Source organism: Haliotis rubra, unplaced genomic scaffold, assembly GCF_003918875.1.
Source record: "Haliotis rubra isolate DU_JTF1 unplaced genomic scaffold, ASM391887v1 Scf73, whole genome shotgun sequence".
Lineage (NCBI taxonomy): Eukaryota > Metazoa > Mollusca > Gastropoda > Lepetellida > Haliotidae > Haliotis > Haliotis rubra.
This window is the reverse complement of record NW_025767446.1, coordinates 2,719,001-2,725,000: the sequence shown is the minus strand read 5'-3', so window position 1 is coordinate 2,725,000 and position 6,000 is coordinate 2,719,001. Positions and strand designations below refer to the sequence as shown.

General features: G+C 39.8%; 1 long non-coding RNA gene across 1 annotated transcript in view; it reads left to right on the top strand.

Annotated features, from left to right (window-relative positions):
- The window catches only part of LOC124259613, a 13,542-nt gene extending 11,989 nt beyond the window's left edge, over positions 1-1,553 (top strand). The window contains exons 3-5 of the long non-coding RNA XR_006893874.1: positions 53-157; positions 820-867; positions 1,469-1,553. This is a non-coding gene — a long non-coding RNA (uncharacterized LOC124259613). The remainder of the gene's footprint in view (positions 1-52; positions 158-819; positions 868-1,468) is intronic.
- Positions 1,554-6,000: the final 4,447 nt, after the last annotated feature.

The window sequence follows — 6,000 nt, the reverse complement described above, 5'->3', positions numbered from 1 at the left end:
CAAAATAATTTCAATTTAGTGTTTATCTGTATTTCAGAAACAAGTGTTCCAGCGGACCTACACATGCAGTGTGGACAAACAGGTGGTGTTTCTGAACGTTCGAACGCCGCAGCAGACAACAGTGGAAATATGATTCACAATAACCAAACAGTAAACGGTATGCATTGCGTCACTAAATCATCAGGGCTTGGGATATATTGGAGATGAACATATACTAATACATGAAATTGTTCTTATAAGTTGGTGTAGTAGCCTGGGTACGACTGCACGCAATCAGCTTGTCACTGTGCCTTTCCACACTGTCCTTTTGGTGAAATGTTGCGACGGGTAAAGGATACTTCGCAGTAAATGTATCCCAGAATATATGTGAAGTCTGCTGTATGTAAACTTTGTTTGTTTGTCATACTCAGCAATATTCCATCCATATGGTGGCGGTCTGGAAACAATCGAGTCTGGACTAGACAATCCAGTGATCAACAGCATGAGCATCTTTCTACGCAGTTGGGATACAATGACATATGCTGTCAGCCAAGTCAGCGAGCCTGACCGCGCTGATCCCATTAGTCGCCTCTTACGATAAGCACGGGTTACTGAAGACCAATTATAGCCTGACAACTTGAACCCGTTAGTTGCCACGTACGGCAAGCATGGGTTGCTGAAGATCAATTCTAACCCGGATCTTCACGGGGTGCATGCATTGTGGAATCTAATATCGCTTCCCATCAGTAGCGGCAAACAAACTTGTGTATGTATGTATAGTGTGCGACATGACATATGTTTCATTTGTATGCCTCTAATGGATTATTTTATGCATTCCAGCTTTTAAAAAGTGTAACATCACTATCTATAACAAGGAGACAACATCAGGTATGTACACACGATGCCGCCATCTACCAAAGTGACACTGATTACCTTGCTAGAACATTCAGACTGAATGTACTTAGGAATATTCAACACGTTGTCTCAAATCGCATGGTAAATGTGATAGTTATACTCTAAATGATGAATGCCATAGTTCGTGTTTATAGTTACAACAGTGGTGAAATATGACATTTTTCAATGACTAATGTCGTATCGCTACTATATATATTAAGAAAAATAGTTTTGTGTGCAAATCAAAAGTTACAAAACAAGCGAGAATCTCATGAACATACGTATGTCTTAAATGACTCTATGGCGTTACTTAATATCGTTTAAAAGTCTGTTTTGCAAATCGAGGGTTCAGCATAGTAAATGAATGATAAAGGGTCTGGTGCATTGTGTGTGTATAATTATTTCTGACACAGTTTGATATGAAATTATAAGACCAAACACTCTCTCCCAAAAGGTCTTGATTATTTTATGATCAACCGATTAGGTATCTGTTGGACATTTTATATATAGCTTTGGATTAGCATTGAGTGTGTAGATAACTTTTAATCTGATTTCTGTCATATTTCTGAACGTCAACCCTTATTTATCTTGACAGTTGTCAGAAGAGAGCAAGACATACCAGTTGCTGACAGATGTCCTGGTCCAAACCAAACGTCAAGTGGGGCTGTGGCAACGCCTCGATTCAGAAATGCAGGTTGCAGACTTTAAAGTCAAAGTAGATGACATACGTGACCATGTAGAAACTTCAAATGACAAAGTTAACAGGATGGAACAACAACATTCACTGCGCAATAACGTCAGAAGTACTGGTGTTCAAGAGGAAGCTGGTGAGTACACAGATGATGAGATGGTTCTTAATGTTGCAAAATCTATCGGTGTTGACCTGTCCCTGGAGACATCGATATCAGTCATTGAGTGCCAAGGTTGCCTCCATCAGTTTTGAACGATTTTACAGGAAGTCCTTGTCTTGTGGGCAAGTTAAGGTATACATTCAGAGGAGTCAAGTATCTGAGACAAAAACAAATCAAACCACCTATCAAATTCTTGAGACAGCATGTTTTGTCGGACTAAAAGGTTTACTTGAAACTCGCTATGCTATCGGTTCCACGTCAAGGTGGCATAGAATAATCATTGACGGAAACTTGAAACTACGGAACTTTGCCTGACCCACAGGAACTCTGTCCACCATAATCTTTACAGGGGAGGAAGGCAAAAATTTACATTGTGGGCAAAGTTCCGTAAGTTCCTGAATTCCACCTAGTCTGACAACTCATCTATTTACTTGTTCGGCACAACAAAATAATTTCAATTTAGTGTTTATCTGTATTTCAGAAACAAGTGTTCCAGCGGACCTACACATGCAGTGTGGACAAACAGGTGGTGTTTCTGAACGTTCGAACGCCGCAGCAGACAACAGTGGAAATATGATTCACAATAACCAAACAGTAAACGGTATGCATTGCGTCACTAAATCATCAGGGCTTGGGATATATTGGAGATGAACATATACTAATACATGAAATTGTTCTTATAAGTTGGTGTAGTAGCCTGGGTACGACTGCACGCAATCAGCTTGTCACTGTGCCTTTTCCACACTGTCCTTTTGGTGAAATGTTGCGACGGGTAAAGGATACTTCGCAGTAAATGTATCCCAGAATATATGTGAAGTCTGCTGTATGTAAACTTTGTTTGTTTGTCATACTCAGCAATATTCCATCCATATGGTGGCGGTCTGGAAACAATCGAGTCTGGACTAGACAATCCAGTGATCAACAGCATGAGCATCTTTCTACGCAGTTGGGATACAATGACATGTGTCAGCCAAGTCAGCGAGCCTGACCGCGCGATCCCATTAGTCGCCTCTTACGATAAGCACGGGTTACTGAAGACCAATTATAGCCTGACAACTTGAACCCGTTAGTTGCCACGTACGGCAAGCATGGGTTGCTGAAGATCAATTCTAACCCGGATCTTCACGGGGTGCATGCATTGTGGAATCTAATATCGCTTCCCATCAGTAGCGGCAAACAAACTTGTGTATGTATGTATAGTGTGTGACATGACATATGTTTCATTTGTATGCCTCTAATGGATTATTTTATGCATTCCAGCTTTTAAAAAGTGTAACATCACTATCTATAACAAGGAGACAACATCAGGTATGTACACACGATGCCGCCATCTACCAAAGTGACACTGATTACCTTGCTAGAACATTCAGACTGAATGTACTTAGGAATATTCAACACGTTGTCTCAAATCGCATGGTAAATGTGATAGTTATACTCTAAATGATGAATGCCATAGTTCGTGTTTATAGTTACAACAGTGGTGAAATATGACATTTTTCAATGACTAATGTCGTATCGCTACTATATATATTAAGAAAAATAGTTTTGTGTGCAAATCAAAAGTTACAAACAAGCGAGAATCTCATGAACATACGTATGTCTTAAATGACTCTATGGCGTTACTTAATATCGTTTAAAAGTCTGTTTTGCAAATCGAGGGTTCAGCATAGTAAATGAATGATAAAGGGTCTGCATTGTGTGTGTATAATTATTTCTGACACAGTTTGATATGAAATTATAAGACCAAACACTCTCTCCAAAAGGTCTTGATTATTTTATGATCAACCGATTAGGTATCTGTTGGACATTTTATATATAGCTTTGGATTAGCATTGAGTGTGTAGATAACTTTAATCTGATTTCTGTCATATTTCTGAACGTCAACCCTTATTTATCTTGACAGTTGTCAGAAGAGAGCAAGACATACCAGTTGCTGACAGATGTCCTGGTCCAAACCAAACGTCAAGTGGGGCTGTGGCAACGCCTCGGGATTCAGAAATGCAGGTTGCAGACTTTAAAGTCAAAGTAGATGACATACGTGACCATGTAGAAACTTCAAATGACAAAGTTAACAGGATGGAACAACAACATTCACTGCGCAATAACGTCAGAAGTACTGGTGTTCAAGAGGAAGCTGGTGAGTACACAGATGAGATGGTTCTTAATGTTGCAAAATCTATCGGTGTTGACCTGTCCCTGGAGACATCGATATCAGTCATTGAGTGCCAAGGTTGCCTCCATCAGTTTTGAACGATTTTACAGGAAGTCCTTGTCTTGTGGGCAAGTTAAGGTATACATTCAGAGGAGTCAAGTATCTGAGACAAAACAAATCAAAACCACCTATCAAATTCTTGAGACAGCATGTTTTGTCGGACTAAAAGGTTTACTTGAAACTCGCTATGCTATCGGTTCCACGTCAAGGTGGCATAGAATAATCATTGACGGAAACTTGGAAACTACGGAACTTTGCTCACCCACGGAACTCTGTCCACCATAATCTTTACAGGGAGGAAGGCAAAATTTACATTGTGGGCAAAGTTCCGTAAGTTCCTGAATTCCACCTAGTCTGACAACTCATCTATTTACTTGTTCGGCACAACAAAATAATTTCAATTTAGTGTTTATCTGTATTTCAGAAACAAGTGTTCCAGCGGACCTACACATGCAGTGTGGACAAACAGGTGGTGTTTCTGAACGTTCGAACGCCGCAGCAGACAACAGTGGAAATATGATTCACAATAACCAAACAGTAAACGGTATGCATTGCGTCACTAAATCATCAGGGCTTGGGATATATTGGAGATGAACATATACTAATACATGAAATTGTTCTTATAAGTTGGTGTAGTAGCCTGGGTACGACTGCACGCAATCAGCTTGTCACTGTGCCTTTCCACACTGTCCTTTTGGTGAAATGTTGCGACGGGTAAAGGATACTTCGCAGTAAATGTATCCCAGAATATATGTGAAGTCTGCTGTATGTAAACTTTGTTTGTTTGTCATACTCAGCAATATTCCATCCATATGGTGGCGGTCTGGAAACAATCGAGTCTGGACTAGACAATCCAGTGATCAACAGCATGAGCATCTTTCTACGCAGTTGGGATACAATGACATGTGTCAGCCAAGTCAGCGAGCCTGACCGCGCGATCCCATTAGTCGCCTCTTACGATAAGCACGGGTTACTGAAGACCAATTATAGCCTGACAACTTGAACCCGTTAGTTGCCACGTACGGCAAGCATGGGTTGCTGAAGATCAATTCTAACCCGGATCTTCACGGGGTGCATGCATTGTGGAATCTAATATCGCTTCCCATCAGTAGCGCGCAAACAAACTTGTGTATGTATGTATAGTGTGTGACATGACATATGTTTCATTTTGTATGCCTCTAATGGATTATTTTATGCATTCCAGCTTTTAAAAGTGTAACATCACTATCTATAACAAGGAGACAACATCAGGTATGTACACACGATGCCGCCATCTACCAAAGTGACACTGATTACCTTGCTAGAACATTCAGACTGAATGTACTTAGGAATATTCAACACGTTGTCTCAAATCGCATGGTAAATGTGATAGTTATACTCTAAATGATGAATGCCATAGTTCGTGTTTATAGTTACAACAGTGGTGAAATATGACATTTTTCAATGACTAATGTCGTATCGCTACTATATATATTAAGAAAAATAGTTTTTGTGTGCAAATCAAAAGTTACAAAACAAGCGAGAATCTCATGAACATACGTATGTCTTAAATGACTCTATGGCGTTACTTAATATCGTTTAAAAGTCTGTTTTGCAAATCGAGGGTTCAGCATAGTAAATGAATGATAAAGGGTCTGGTGCATTGTGTGTGTATAATTCTTTCTGACACATTTCGATATGAAATTATAAGACCAAACACTCTCTCCCAAAAGGTCTTGATTATTTTATGATCAACCGATTAGGTATCTGTTGGACATTTTATATATAGCTTTGGATTAGCATTGAGTGTGTAGATAACTTTAATCTGATTTCTGTCATATTTCTGAACACCCCTTATTTATCTTGACAGTTGTCAGAAGAGAGCAAGACATACCAGTTGCTGACAGATGTCCTGGTCCAAACCAAACGTCAAGTGGGGCTGTGGCAACGCCTCGGGATTCAGAAATGCAGGTTGCAGACTTTAAAGTCAAAGTAGATGACATACGTGACCATGTAGAAACTTCAAATGACAAAGTTAACAGGATGGAACAACAACATTCACTGCGCAATAACGTCAGAAGTACT